The sequence below is a fragment of the Triturus cristatus genome, chromosome 3_2, assembly GCF_964204655.1.
Source record: "Triturus cristatus chromosome 3_2, aTriCri1.1, whole genome shotgun sequence".
Lineage (NCBI taxonomy): Eukaryota > Metazoa > Chordata > Amphibia > Caudata > Salamandridae > Triturus > Triturus cristatus.
In genome coordinates this window covers 816,679,800-816,696,494 of record NC_140584.1, presented here as the reverse complement: position 1 = coordinate 816,696,494, position 16,695 = coordinate 816,679,800, and the positions used below count along the sequence as shown (strand labels likewise).

Below are 16,695 nucleotides of genomic sequence, written 5' to 3'. Positions count from 1 at the left end.
AGTCATTAACACGTTACCTTACAGCGGGGAACTTGGAATATTCTGTGACACCGAATATATGGTGCTGAAAATGATAGCTAGGAGGAGCAGTGCATGCCTTAAATAGATACAAATATTAAGACACCCAATAAAAGACAGAATCCCACTTTCTGTAAACAAGTACGGTCCTTTTTAGGTCTAGCCTAGCGGCAGCGCGCATCCGATGCTCACTCTGCAAGACTGCTGTAGTAGAGTATGGGAGAGAAGCCGTGCCCACTCTCCTCCCATATTTTTCATTGGCTTGTGTCGTTGTCTTTCGTAAATGCTGCCTTCGGATTCGTTAATAGGCTTGTTAGTCCCTCCTTAGTACAGCCTTGTCTTTATTTGTACTCTCCCATGGTGACTGGCCCTTTTACTTCAGTTGTTACACGGGACCTGTTATTTAGTCTGTAAGCACTATTTACTTTATTGAGTTTCTCATACTGCAGGCCGGACATGCGCTGCTTCAGCTGAAACCGCTTGTGGTTTTTTAAGCATAACGGTCGACCCCGTAACATGGGTGCCTGCTTTCAATCACTTTAACCCGGCATTATCCCGTGTCTGTTTCAACCTCCCCCGCAAGTAAAATGGATTTAGAAATGATTAGCAAATTAACCCCTTCCATGCCCATGACGGAACGGTTCCGTCATGAGCATCGGTTGCGCTGTGCTCATGACGGAACCGTTCCGTCATGGGCCCGCCCGCGCTCGAACCCTTCAGCACCGCGGGGGAATTCCCGCAGCGCTGAAGGGGTTAAGTTATGTGAATTCCTGGTAGCACATAATCCTGTGCTAATGGGCTGAAGCTGACAACAGCAGATCTGTGTTACATGTCATCTGTACTAAAGCCATACCATCACCAATTATTATTATTATTATTATTATTATTATTATTGATCTTATAAGGCGCATAGCTACCAAAAAGGTTTCCCAGCGCCGCAATACAGGAGACAGTACAAGTAATCAAGCTGTCCTGAACCTATTGATTAAACAACCAAGCCTTTAGGTGTCTCCGAAAGTTACTGGAAACAGTTTCTTTCCTAAGGAATAAAGGAAGGGAATTCCAAACAATACCACCGACACTAATACCGCTACCATCACCAATAATACCACCACCTCCACCAATACCACCACCACCAATACCACCACCAATACCACCACCACTGCCAATACCACCTCCACCGCCAATACCACCACCACCATCAATACCACCACCAATACCACCATCAACACCACCACAATCAACACCACCACTACCATCACCAATACCACCACCACTACCACAACCACCAATACCAACACCACCACCACCAATACCACCACTGCCAATACCACCAATGCCACCACCAACATCCCCACCAACACCACCAATACCACTACCACCAGCAATACCACCACCACTACCACAACCACCAATACAACCACCACCAATACAACCACCACCACCATTACCACCACCAATACCACCACCAACAATACCAACACCACCAATACCACCACCACCAACACCACCACCAATACCAATACCAACACCACCAGCAATACCACCACCACCAATACCACCACTGTTGTGTAGTTCCTAGGACACCCCAGGACCTGCGTGTTTTGGAAGATCTAAAGTGAGGGCTTGGTGTGCAGACAGACTCTGGACACCCCCACAGGATGAGTCAGCCATTAGACCAGCTAGCTCTACGGTGCCACTACCACCCCCCCCCCCTGTATTCTACAGTGGTGTGTGTAGTTCTGGCAACCACTGAACATGACAACCCTGATTCCTTAGGTATCGTGGAAAACAATACTTTACCTTTTGCTCAGTCATTCGTGCTTATGTTTCCTCAGAGTACACATAGAATGACGATTGGAACGGTTTAAATAATTCTTTATTGGTCAAGCGTCAGTCTAGTATGAAACATATTCGCTGCGACAATCAAAAGACAGGAGCAGACAAATGTGATCGCTAGCACCAATATCGTTAATAGCATATCCATTTCTACCATAGTGCTAATAAGATGAATAAATGGAGTCAAGAAACCCCCGGGGAAGTACTAACCCCTCACCTGATGGTTCTGAATGAAGGACCCCATCTCTGCGTCGAGGATGGCACTCCGCAAGGGATGTCAGGTCTCTGCCTGTCGAATGATCTGCCTGCAGTGTCTCGGTCCAGCCTGGAAGGAATTCTTCTCTATTTTGTAAGGGGGAGTGAGGGTCTTTTATACTTAAGTGGTCACTCCATGGTTTCTTCTAGAATCAATATGTTTAAAAACATTAGCTAATCCTCTGCTAATCCTTTCTAAACAAACATGATCATGCACAGCTGGCTGTTGGCCATGGATGAAAAAAGTGGTGACCCTTATACAGAATAAATTTGCCGTGCCTGGGGACATGTTTATGTTCGTCAGGTACAGGTATTAAAATAGGGTACCAAGAGCCTGATGTCAGAGAGACAGAAGTAAGCTACTAGGTAAAAGGTCACCTGTGTAGGACTGTTATGTCGTGTGGATGGGACAAAATGTATGTGATTTGGTATGTACATGATGGGACTATCCAAAAGGACATGACACCACCACCAATACCACCAACACCACCACCAATACCACCACCACCAATACCACCACCAATACCACCACCACCAATATCACCACTACCACCACCAATACCACCACCACCAATCCAATACCACCGCCACAATACCACAGCTAATACCAATACCACCACCACCAATACCACCACAAATACCACCACCACTAATACCACCACCAATACCACCACCACCACCAATACCACTACCATCAATACCACCACCAATACCAACACCAATACTAATACCACCACCACCAATACCACGGCCACCAATAACAATGCCACCATCACCAACACCAATACCCATATCACCACCACCAATACCACCACCTCAGTGCCTCTCATTCACTTGTAATAGCAGGGGCACTGTACAAGGCCGTAGCTGCAGCCGAGACCATCCCTCCCTCCATGCCTGTCATAAAGCACAGCCTGCCCTGCACCAGGAGGTGAAGCGAGGGCCCTGCTAAGCTGGAGTGTTTTTGATTAGGCCAAAGATAGCAATGACATTATGCAATGCCACACTGCACACTCAAATCACAGCGAGGGCAGGAAATAGACCCTCTCCTGCTCTTCCTCTTGAGCCGCGACGGTGTAATCACACAGGGAAAGGTGTTGGAATGCTTTGTTAGTGTTTATATCTCGGATCATATGTAACTCCTACTTCACACTTTGTGTCTGTGTAATTTACAATACTTACACATCTTCTTCACCACACTATTTATCACTACTTTTAAGACATCGCAGGCCGGTCTCTTTCTTTGATATTTACAATCTAACAAGCGGTCGAGAAGGCCCTTTATTGCAATGCAATAGATCACGCATTTGCAAGAGGGACGTGATCTCTGTCATGGTTGTTCCATGTCCAGTGTTTCCAGGTTCACCGTCTCTTATTTTGAGGTGTGACATGGGTTAAAACTATACATGTTGCCAGGTGGGTGCTAAAAAAACAAGTAACCGGTAAGTTCATTATCTTTTTGTTGCCCTTGGGTTGACTGAAATCTATAGGTGTTGGTCAGCTCCACAGAGTAAATTATTTACCAGTGTAACACATTTTACTCCTTGGCATACCAGTGGAATGCAAGAGTCGCCCAGCCAGCTAATGACCGCTTGCCTACAAGTACGCATTTTTGACTCCCGGAAGATTGGCTTGAGGAGTATCTTCCCTTGTGCCATGACTTAAGGGCATGTGCACATGAGATGACTTATTGATTCCAATTTGTAGCCACATAATCGGCAATTTGGATTTGGATATCCACCCTTCTATTTAGGGAGAAGATCTTTGGAGTCATATAAGCCAAAACGAAAGAGCATAAAACTCTGTTTGATTGCTCAATGGAAGGGCACAGTGACGAATGCTTGAGGCCTCATGTGTTATAACAGTTTATCACTGCTCATGTGTGCCGCCACTGTGCAATTATCTTGTGGGAATGACAGCTTTTTGTATGTAAAATTACTAATCTTGGCAAATGTAGCTTGACCCATCTTACTGTCCCATGCTTCTTGTAACTCTAGGTCTACCGGAGCTTTCTCAAGATAGGCACCACACGAGTTGGCTTGTTTTCTCTCCATTTGAGCCTTTATCTCAAGCCAACATAGATAATTCAAGATTCCACTCTCTGCGGCACGAAGTCTCCAACACAATTTCACAAAGGTGTTGATTTGTTGATATTTCTGGTTTTGGAGACTGAATTCCAAGCGTACGCTTTGAGAAGACTGAAGACTGCTTTATAGACCTTTGTTTGAAGCTGATTTAAGACTGCTATCTCCTTGCCATATTTCCAGACTATACGTCAGGGCGGGTAGAAGTTGTGCTGCCATCGCGGTCAAGAGATGGCTATGTGACGGACCACTCAATTTCTTTTTCAAAAGCTTGAAGGCAAATATTAAAGACTAGGCTTTTGCTTGCAAGATCGTAGTATGGTTGTTAAACGACAGTTGGCACCCCAAGGTGATTCCCTGGTATTTATATGAATGTGCTGCCTCAACTTATTCGCCTTTAATAAACCACTTGTGCTTATTGTATTTGAAGTCCACTAGATGCACCACTTTGGTTTCCCAGAGGTTCAACTCCAGTCCTTGTTGCTCGATATAACTTGCCAGTGTGTTGGTCACTGTTTGCAAGCCGACTGGTGTTTGGCTTAGGACAACAATGGCATCGCCATAGTGCAAGCATACAATTTTTTCATTTGCCAGAAAAGGTGGGTGGCTATCAACATTTGCCAGGTAGCTGTTCATGTTGAATAAATATAAGTTGAACAAACTTGGGGCCACAACACACCCTTGTTTAAGGCCGATTTTGGTGTTAATCTTTGAAGTGATTTTGCTGCCATCTCCCTATTTTACCTGTGCCCTTGTATCGCTGTGTAAAGCTATGATTGCATTGAGCGTTTTGCCTGGCATGCCCTGTTCTTTCAGTTTTGACCAAAGACGTTTGTGCGGCACTTGATCGAATGCCAATTTGAGGTCAACAAAGCAGGCAAATAGCCTAGTTTTCCTCCTTATTGCATTTTCTGTCAAGATAACCACAGTTGCTAGGTTTGTTGCCGTTCCCACGCTGGGTCAAAACCTGGTTTGTCTTTTTGGTATCAATCATTTCTCCTCTTCCAGAATTGTAGATCTTGTAGCATGCAAGTGGCATAGAGTTTAGCTTACACGTCTATTAGAGCTATCAGCCTGTAATTGCCTGGCCACATGTAACTTCCATTTTTAAATATTGGATGGAAGATGTTCCCTTCACTAGACGTTGGTACTCTGTTCCAGGACTAAATGTGATTGAAGAGAGGCATTAAGTACTTAGCCCAAAAGCCCACATTTTGCTTGAAGAACATGTTGGGCAGTCCGTTGGGGCTAGCTGCTCCCTCTGGCTTCAGTTTTTTAAGTTTTGCCTCGGCAGCACGCATGCGCTGCTCTAGGAGATGACCTTTAGAAATTGGTCTGCTGTTTTTAAGCACTCGTGCTTGTGTTGGCATTCACCTTGCGGGAGAGAGCAGCGGAGCACGCGCTAATTGAAAACAGATGGCCCGCACGCCGCTGCTCGCTCCCGCAAGGTGGATGCCAGCACAAGCACGAGTGCTTGAAAACAGCTGTTTGCATTTGCCTTTTGCCATGCTCTACTTGGTGTAAATACTGCTTCTTTTTTTTTCACACACCGTGTACTTAGTCTGCATGCTCCCGTTTACATTAGCGTGTTTGACATTCAGGGACGTGGCGTAGCCACGTGGTGCTCTGCTTGGTGTGAATACTGCTTCTTTTTTTCCCACACACCGTGTACTTAGTCTGCATCCTCCCGTTTACATTAGCGCGTCTGACATTCAGGGACGCGGCACATCCACGTGGTGATCTGCTTGGTGTAAATACTGCTTCTTTGAGCCCCCCGCATGCGCAGTCTGTGCTGAGGCTCCTTCCTGTCGCTGCAGCCGCACGGCTGCTTGGAGCATACTGCACGGGATGACGTACAGTGGATCTGAAAGCTTCTGTAATTGTACTGATTTCAAGATTTATGTCGGACCAGCTTTCGGGGCCTCGGTGCTGACAGCTCTGCGGGTCGGACCCTGTAAAGGTGTTGGGTTCGTCGGAGCCCGCAAATGGCCGTTTTTGCACAAGGCTGGTCAATGCCCGCGATGTCTTCTCCCTTTCAGTGCAAGCTTTGTTTACACATTCAGGAGCCAGGCTAGCACCGCCCACATCCTTGCTGATTGGTCACTGCAGCTGTTGATATACACTGCAGATCGCTCACTAGAAGGCAACACTACCCGAATGTGCACTATATTGTATCATTATAGTGCATTTCCCTCCCGCGATTGTTTCACTGTATGATTTTTTTAGATGTCACTATGCACTGATGGACATAAGACTGGTGTGAAAATGACTCCGATACTGTATTGAATGTAGTTAAATAAGCGCAAGGATTTAGTTGTGCTCCAGGCAGACGCATCACGTCATTTTTTATTTCTTAATGTGTGCAATCCTGGGCTGTCTTCATGTGGCCCATCGAGCTTGGTGTCATGCCTGCCTCCAGGCACATTAAGTATACAAAACAGTGTTGGATGAAAAGTTTGAATTAACCTCAGCCACTGGTAATCACTCAGGGCAGTATCCCAATCCATGGTTATTTTACATACAATGCCACCTTAGTTTGGACCCAGCCATGTGCAAATCAGCCTTGACCATGCTCCAGTGGGAACAGTCCAGCCCAAACTACCAAGCCAGGTCCTTGCTGGAACTGGAACACAAGCAACACAGGATCGGTTTCGCCCTAGATATGGGCTCATCAGCCTGGTGCTGCTTAGTTCTAGTAACAGTATGCACGGGACCCACGTCTGAGTATACCAATCCCACTTAGGGCGACACAATAAGTATACATAACAGCAGGTAGAATGCCTTTGTTGTTGCTTTAAATTGGGACCAGGATGCGACCCAGTGTTGCTGTAAGTCCACATCAATTACCGATACCCAAATGGCGAATTTATCTTGAGTTCTAGGCAGGCACCCTCTCCCTGGTTAGCCCCATGCTTGGATCCGGGTGGACCTCTTTCTGTCAACTCTCTGTGCACTGACTGACTGACTCTCTCACTGACTGACTGACACTCTCACTCTCACTGACTGACTTACTGACTGACTCTCTCACTCTCACTGACTGACTGACTCTCTCACTCTCACTGACTGACTGACTCTCACTCTCTCACTGACTCTCACTCTCTCTCACTGACTGACTGACTGACTGACTGACTGACTCTGTCACTCTCACTAACTGACTGACTGACTCTCTCAATCTCACTGTCTGACTCTCTCACTCTCTCTCACTGACTGACACTCCCACTCTCTCTCACTGACTGACTGACTGAGTCTCTCACTCTCACTAACTGACTGACCTTCACCCTCCTGTTATTTATATCCCCCCCCCCATAACAATACAATAAAAACCATAACAAGAAACCATTGGGACAGGCAGATACAAGTTGCAAGCATTAGAAGGACAACAAAAACCTCAAGACATTATTTATTGTTAATACTTTTTTAATATGGCTGTTCAGTTGTACATAATGCTTTCTTGGTCATATCTAAGGTAAGAACAATGCTTCTGACACTTCTTTATTATAACTTTTCAGCATGCTGCAGACATCTGTACAGCACAGCTTAAAGAAATAGGCAAAGTCAATATCTCTGGTTAAACATGTATAAGTTCTCAAAGGCGAGACCTATTGGCTATGCCAATGCTTGTTTTATAATTCCTTTTAGTTGGTTTATATCACTACACAATATCAGGACTGATGCAAGGATTCAAGCCACCAGGAAAAGTGGATAGTGTCATCATTCTTTTCACAGGGGAAATTATTTGCTGCTTACAAAGATAATCAAAGTCTCTGATATTTTATTTGACCTAGATCCGGTCCTGAATATAATTTGTAGAGAATGTTGTGGGGAGTGTCACCTTCCCACTGAACAAAGTGCGCGCTATATTCAATGAAACTGAGGAAAATAAAAATCTATGAGGCCTATGTGTCCCCATGTGCCCCCCCCGAACGCTTATGTGCACATACATGTAACCTATGTATTTCCCCTCCATGGCCTTTCTATCATGATGCTTATGTTATAACGTGGCCTGCCATCATCCAGTCTCCCATGAGAGAAACGACAAATCTGTATTGAGGCCTACACGTTTTTCATCATGTTTTCCTGCATTTTCATGAAGCCCATGTTTATTGCTCAGCCAGAGCCAAAAAGAGGTTTAATGCCTCAGAACGCTCTGAAAGCTACAGCTACGTATCCTTGGCCTTGCACACTTGGGCCTCAGCCAAAGGGGCCCCGACCGAGGTGTCGAGACAGTATTGAGCACGGTTATCTGCTTACTCTTACTGAAACCACATTCTTGCCTGGTGAAGGAGGAATGAACGCGACCCATCTGCAAGGAAGGAGCCCAGCCCTACTGTCTCTCTTTGTGAGATTGCAAAGCTCACGTCAGTAAAAAGCCCATAGCCCCCATGTAAGGCTTCTGCAGTAAATGAAGTAAATGAAGAAATAGATGCCACATCGGCTCTTGGTGATGAGCAACCTATGTCACAAATCAGTCCCTGCTCCAGACATCGGATATCAGATAATACAAGATGTGCTGGTCGTCTTGACACTGAAGGCCTCACTAACTGAAGGCCTCACTTCCAGACTTGTTCGGTTGCATAGCAACCCTCCCCACGTCAGTTACACGTCATGCTCGAGTTGAGCACAAGTAAGGCAAAGTTCCAGTACAATTCCAGCAGATCACGCAACCCCCTCCAGGTATCCACCCACACATGACAAATTACCCATTATCATCAAGTGGACGCCCACATGGACGCCCACCTTCACGCCTACTTACACGCCCACATGCTCTTATCTCATTCTCTCTTGCTCTTTTGCTTACGTACAATTGAGAAATGTATATATACTGTACTCTGTGAATAATGTTTTGAGAATATTGAGAATACTTTTGAGTCCCTTTCCAGATCCTTTTTTGGTGATGGTAATATTCTCCCTTTGACTCGAGTTATTGGAATAAAGCCCTTTTAGAACCTGATACCACAGACTCAGCCTCTTGCTTTATGCATGATCCTATTGATATTCTGAAATACATAGAGCGTAATATTTTATTTACCACAAAACACTAGGGTTTCTTCACATAGTTCAATTTATTGATTGTAACGAAAAATTACTCCATAGGTTAAACTTCAAAAATTCATCAGTTCATGAATCACTTGAATGTTGTATCCATAATCATCTTCTGACAAAACAAATCATTTGTTTTTTGTGTTCAACGTTAAACATCCACCCAATGCATTTCGGGTCAATCGTGACCCTTCGTCAGGGGTCTATAACAAATGAGACAGGACCATTAAGTTCACTGCACAGTTCAAAAGTGAACACAATAAATGATAAACACAAAATACACAACCAAATGTACATCTTCCACATAAACAATAAATAAATACGGAGTGATGAATACAAATCGGAAAGTTTAAAGAAAGAAACCTGAGCTAAAATAATTTACGAAATACGGTTCAATGTCGAAAGACTTCAACATGAAACTATCTAAGAGATGTGTAATGGCGTATATGGGGGCGACCATGTTAATGTCAACCGTATATTGAACAATCACTGGGTATTGTAACGGGACCTGAGTGTTACTAGCAATCACGCTTTAACAAACAATCATGGCATGAATTGAAGAATTAAACAAGTTTACGCAAGCAACTTGGGTTGGATTCCATAATGAGCATCTACAAACATTTCTCGATGAACAACTTACTAGGGACCGGCAGGTCTCCGTTGTCGTTGAAGCTCTGTTGTCAATGTGCGCGCTATTGCGATGCCTGTTATAAAACGAAATGTAATTGGTCAAATAATGTGCTATGGTCATGGTCACGTGATGCGAAAGGGAAGGCTAGTGATGACGTGTTGGCAGAGGGCCAATCAAACTGTATCACACATGTTTAACGTTGAACACAAAAAACGAATGATTTGTTTTGTCAGAAGATGATTATGGATACAACATTCAAGTGATTCATGAACTGATGAATTTTTGAAGTTTAACCTATGGAGTAATTTTTCGTTACAATCAATAAATTGAACTATGTGAAGAAACCCTAGTGTTTCATTGAATATAGCGCGCACTTTGTTCAGTGGGAAGGTGACACTCCCCACAACATTCTCTACAGTTTAAGACACGGTTGGACTCCGTGTGACACAAGGGGCGCCGACACGAGTTTTTGAACCACCAACCATATTTTGAGTGCACGGGGATAATACAATTTTGCATTCCTGAATATAATTTGGTCACTTTGAACTCATGTTTGACTTACCACACCACGCAACGCCTCCTCGTCGGTGCTAAAATCTCGGCAACATAGTAAAAATTCCCTGTTTCATTTTCAAGTTACCCAGTGGTGGCTAGTAAACTTTCAACCGCTCAGCCACCAAACAGCACAGGTGAGAGAACAATGCAAGAGCGCCAAGTCAGTTAGGGAGCATTGGAGCAAAGTTTTGCAGCATGTTTAGAGACAGCTCTTTTCATTTCAACTCCCCCCTTTGGTCTAGAATCACTGGACCATACAGATATTTGGGTTTGGGCCCCCTGCATGGATCATGTGTAAATTTCATGTCATGAGTTTGAATGTGAGCAAAGCTGACTCAGCCTTTCTTCCCTTCGAGGTTCATAGAATGTATTAATTTATGCATTAGGGTAACTTCCAAGCACAAAAGGAAGAACTTTGGGTCTGATTTAGAGTTCAGCGCCGAGTTACTCCATCACAAACATGACGTATATCTCATCCACCGTATTACAAGTGCCATTGGATATAATGCACCTATAATATGGCAGGTGAGATATCCATCATGGAGTAACCAAGCCGACGAACTCTAAATCAGGCGCTTACAGTCTGACTGGATCCTAATAAACTCTTTTTCTAGTGTTCTTTGTTTGTAAACTCTTGAGTACCATTCTGTTGACAAGTAATAACTCTTATTTGAATAGAAATATTCTTTATAACATGTGTTATAGGCTATGTTTGTGTTCAATGCATCTGTGTTATTACTACAATTATTATGACAAACTGTCTTCCCACGTCAAAGGCGCTGAATATTGGGAGCCGCCATTGCTGACGAAGCTTCTGCGGTGACTATTCGATATGCAGCCATTGCAATGAGAGCTGGAAATATGAAATTCAGAGGACCTTCTTCAGGTGGAGACGAGTCTAGCACTTTTTATTGACTTTTATCCGTCATCTTGGAAGAACTGAAACAAAACATTTTAAAGAAATGCTGCTGATCAAATGCAAAGCGGATCACGTACTTAGCAATACTTTGAGGTCTGACAGAACACTTCTATGTATGACGGAAGTACTTGATCCATGATAGAGGTGTCACGGCAGCTCTTTGATGAATGACTGCAGGCTTTGATATGAAACTCAAGTGTTTTATATACATAAATACGTTTTAAGTTTGATAGAAGGTTCTGAACACAAGTCTTTGATATATAGCTATAGGTTTCAATGTGTGATCCATGTCCTAAACCTGCAACACAAGATTGTAGACTGACAGAATTTTTTTGTGAGTGAAATATTATTTTATTTGATATATGCTTAAAGGCAGATTTTTATGCCTAACATATGGTTTAATGTGGGACGAACGTTTCGATGTGTAGTCGAAGCACGTTGGTGTTCAAAGGAACTATTAAATATGTTGTGGAGGCATTCTTTGACAGGTTTTGTTTTGAGAGAAAAAAGCCTTCCATGTGTGACAGAAGGGTATGATTTATGACAGGAAACTGTCTTGTTTCTAATGTGTGAAAAAGGTCTTTCTAAAAAAAACATGGGATAGACCACTTTACTGGGTGACAGAAAACTTTGTTTGCTGAGTAGCAGAGCTATTCATAGCGCACAGCGTATGCACAGCTGCCAACAAAACCTTCATCATATAGAATTAAAATGCCACTTTGTTTTTTGGTTTATTTTTTAAATCTTAGGGGATTGCCTTCTATATTCATGCTAACCCCATTTGGGGTTCTTGCCTTTATTTGTTGCTGTGCAGAATTCAGTTGGCCTCCTCTATGCTTGACCTGCAGATTTATATCACTTTTATTTAATTAAATATATTGTAACTATATTTAATCTGTCCATATGGGACCAGGCACCTTCTCTATGTAGTCACAAAGTAATATCTACAATAAAATTAAAATTAAAGTGAAAGAAAATATTGTTTATGTACAGTGATAAGTACCAACGAAAAATATTAATGGGTAAACCCTAGGACAAAGTAATTATGTTGGCAGTACTTCTGGCACTTGATTAGAATGTGATGTTAAAAAAAACGTTACAGGCTGTAGGTTAATATTCGTCGATGTGTAATACTGGATCTGAGATGCAATTCACTCTTTATGTTTGTATAACAAACCAGTGAGTATTTCTTTCTTATCTATCATTTCTACACTGCATAACAAAAGATCAAACTCACCTGTAACTATGAATGCGAGCAGGAGCAAGCCAATAGCAGGTTTAGCTATAAACATGCTATTGGTTGAACGTGACTGTACATCTTTAACCTTGGTCTTGGTATGTGTGACACCTTCCTGAAGTCAATGTTTCGTTTTACTGCTCAAATCCATGCCAAAAGATAGGTGTTTGCACGATGGGTCCCCAATTACCATAAGGCACAAAAACCAGGGTCTTAATGAGAACCATAGAGAATGCAAGAGGATTCTTGGAGCTGTACCAGGAGAAGGAGAAATTAAAACGGGACTGGAAGGGAGCAAGGCACAGCACAGGGCTGAATAAACAGGGCCAACAAAGTTCATACCAACAGTGAACTGGCAAAAAAGGCTCAAGTATGTAATCATGGAGACAAGAGATCTGCCAACAAGTGCTCAAACGCGTTGCTACAGATCAAGAATATCTTCAAGCCTCATTTTACAGGAAAGGTACATGAACCAGGAATTGGACGGTCACTGGTGGCCATCTCGGAATGGGCTCTCAAAGAAGAAAGCACTATAATCACCATCTAAGATAGGTAAAGAAGCAGCTTCAAAAGTCTGGACTGTAGGTGCTGCTTCTAGATGCTTCTGACACTGCAGTCACCTCCCTCTTCTCAGGGCAGTCTCTCACGCGACCATTAGTTGATCAGCCTGCTTCATGCAATGTCCCATGGCAATCCAGCAAGTAGGAGATAAGAGTCTGACACACCACCGCCACCATGGAATCGTTTGGACTGACCCAAACGGCCTGAAGAAGTCCATCACAGCGTTCTCCACTATCCAGACCAAGTAAGTGGTCACCAGAAAGGTGACTACTCATACCAGCAGCGAGTCCAACGTGGTGAGCGGGAACAACCAGGCCCCTTTGCCGAGAGCGCCCAGAGCAGGTCCGATGCCATGAATATGAAACATCACCCACTGTCACAAAAGTGGGTGGTTCAATGAATTCCCCCTGAAATGGGACTGTACACATCTACCAGAAAAGTTAATCATGAAAAAGGGAGTGCAGGAGAGTGTAGTGCAGATCTTTTGGTATACCAAAACACCAGATATATCCATGAATAGATTTTGGCATGCCTTGGGTGTTTGATAAGGTAGTACCACAATATTTGAATAATCGCAGCCTAAATGCACATAACAATGATTTCAACTGCGACGGTAGGAGAAAACAAGCTTTGATACAGTTGGTAGTTCTGGCTTTGTGTAATACATACACACAACATATTATGAGTTAGCATTTGTATAGTGCACTATTTACATTATTGTTAGCAGGCACACAGCATTCAAACAAGCCAATATTTCTACAGACACCCATTTTCACAAAGTCTAACCATTGCAAGTGGAGCAACATGAGAGCACACCAAATGTTAAGACAGCCACTGAGCAACCTCACCATGCATGTCATCCCACCCATATGGTAACAATTGTGCACATGTTACAAATAAACTTGTTGGTAGAGTTTTTCCTCTGCAACTGCAAGTAGATAAAATGTGTCTAATATAACAATGTGTGTGATGCAGCCAATATAAACATATCAGAAACAAGTATGTGATACATTGTAACTCGGTTAGAAACATCTTATCCTACACCTGGGGTTAGAATTAAAAAGGTTCCAGTGCCACTGTTTGCCTCACAGTTATTATTCCAGAGCCGACATTCATTCTGTCAGAATTTTGTATTTATTTTTAATTTGGCTGTCCTCTGTCTTTTGAGTAGTTCCTGTTACAAATAGATGGATTTCTTTAACTTCTAATGGTCCTTTTTTGTCTTTTCCTTAGTATATTCTGTGTTCGATTTCCGTACTTCGACCTGTTTTGTTACCAGAGGTGGGCGAGCCAACAAAATTAACAGGGAGAGCCAAACCAGAGCTAAGCCAAGCTTCTGGCTTGGCTCTTAGAGCCCGAGTACGAGCAAAACCCTGAAAATGTCTAAGATGTAAATCAGACAACAAACATCACTTAAAATATGATAAAGTCTCTTCAAAATCCCAAAAGTGTAACACGTGGAAGCTTTGACATTAATATGTCACATTACAGTACTGCACTCAGAATTACTGAGACCCATTCCTGCCCACGATGGCAACAGAACCATTAGTGAACCGAGAGGCAAGACAGTTGTCAACCCTGTACGTGGCCTATATTTTGCTACAGCAACATTATAGATTATTAAATCAAAAACACAATATGTTTTTTTACAGCTCGTATTCTGAATTCACACATTTGAAAGTGCTTTCATACGAGATTATGAAGAAATAGACGACTTGGTGAAATAAAGTATCTGAAAGAGACTATTAGAACTTTTTTCGTAGCAGTACCCCTGCGCGTCGATAGGTGGTGTTGGTCGACTCCGCATTTGTCGTCGGCATCGTGGTCGCCGGGATGACGTCGCAATATCTACTTAAATGCTGCCCTCGCGCGCTGACGTCAGTTCTTTCTTTATCCGCGTCAGCCAGCGCAGATCTGGAGAGAGCGGTACCTCGAGTCACCGTTTGACTCCGTTTTTGCGACTTTTGTCGACACCTTTTTTGAGTCGATCGACTCCTGGTGCACAGAGGGATTTCACGTCGGACCTGCTTCAAGGCTTGTGACTTCTGTCACAAATTGATGTCGGTCACGGACCCGCACCTCATGTGCCTTTGGTGCCTGGAGAGCGATCACGACCCGAAGTCGTGCTCTGACTGCCGGGCCATGAACCTGAAGTCTTTGTGGGAGTGGTCCCGAAAGCTTCTCTAGGCCCGGCAGTCCACTCTGCGCCGTCCAAGGTCCCAGTTGAGAGAGAGGGCGTGGGACTGGTCGCGGAGCCACCATCACCACTCGTCATCGAAATCTTTGTCTTCAGGTAAGTCGAAGCACAAGAAGAAGGCAAAGAAGCATTGTCGCTCTTCGTGTTCTCCCCGTCTGTCGCCGACGCGACGCGGGAAGCGGAAGGTAGTTGCCCGGCTCTGCCCGTGGAACCTGTTGGGTCAATTCTGGCCTTACCTCCCTTTACGGGAGACGGAACGACCCCTGCCCAGCTTCGAAGCTTTTACAAAGCCTTGCACTTCATCTTTGGGAAGCCCGACCCCGCCGGCGCGCCCTCGGGCCCCGCGGACTCGGTTGGGGGATCTGGGCCTACGATGCTGGCGGCTTCAGCGCCACAGGGCCCCTAAGGATCTAGGCGTGGATCCAGATTGGCACCGGTCGACCTCGTGACACCTCCTCCGGCGCCGAATCCAGTGGCGACACCCCCGCTGCCTCTGACGCCGGTTGTGACCCCAGCCGGCGTCGGCCCCAATCTCCCCCTCGCCGAGGACACAGAGCTGGACTGACGTTGTCCGATGTCGGGACTGGCGCCGACCGGTACTTTTGTACCCCTGTTCTCCCCTGATATTTCCTACCACCCTGAGTGGCTACCAGGAGAGGGTGAGGAGGACTGGGAGGCGTCTGTGTACCCCATTGCAAACCAGTTAGAGGAACCGGACTGGGGAGAGGAGTTGGGTGACGCCAGTGGTCTGGACACCTCCCCAGACCTTCGCATGCTTTCTCCCCCTACCGTGGCTATGGAGGAGGGTGCGTCTTACGCAGTGGTATTGCGTAAGGCAGCCGAGGCCTTAAGCCTCGGGCTTCCTACGGTGGCGGTCAGGACTAACCTCCTGACAAAGGTGCTTCAGCCAACAGTGGCCTCTTTGCTGCCATGCAATGAGGCCCTTATAGACATCCTTTTGGGCACTTGGTCCAAGCCCAACACAGGAACTCCTGTGGACAGGATGATTGCCCGAGACTACCTCTCCATGCATGCCACCTCAATTCCATCGCATGTCGGCCCTTCTCCGCCAGGAAGTTGCGGCTCTCTTGGCCAAGGGAGCCATCGAGCGTGTCCCTGTGCCAGAAGCACGTCGTGGTTGATATTTCCACTTTTTTCTGGTACCCAAGAAGGACAAGGGCCTGCGTCCTGCCTTGGACCTCAGGGACGTCAACCGCTTTCTCCGGAAGGAGAAGTTCAAGATGTTGACTTTGGCTCAGGTTCTGTCTGCTCTCGACCCTGGAGACTGGATGGTAGCTTTGGACTTACAGGATGCCTATTTCCACATCCCCATCCTACCAGCCCACAGGCGTTACACCT

General features: G+C 44.8%; 1 protein-coding gene across 1 annotated transcript in view; it reads left to right on the top strand.

Moving 5' to 3' along the window:
* Window positions 1–12,310, top strand: part of CDK15 (cyclin dependent kinase 15) — a 521,515-nt gene extending 509,205 nt beyond the window's left edge. Inside the window, exon 14 of the mRNA XM_085646903.1 lies at window positions 11,199–12,310. The gene's annotated coding sequence lies outside the window, so the exon portion shown is untranslated. The remainder of the gene's footprint in view (window positions 1–11,198) is intronic.
* Window positions 12,311–16,695: the final 4,385 nt, after the last annotated feature.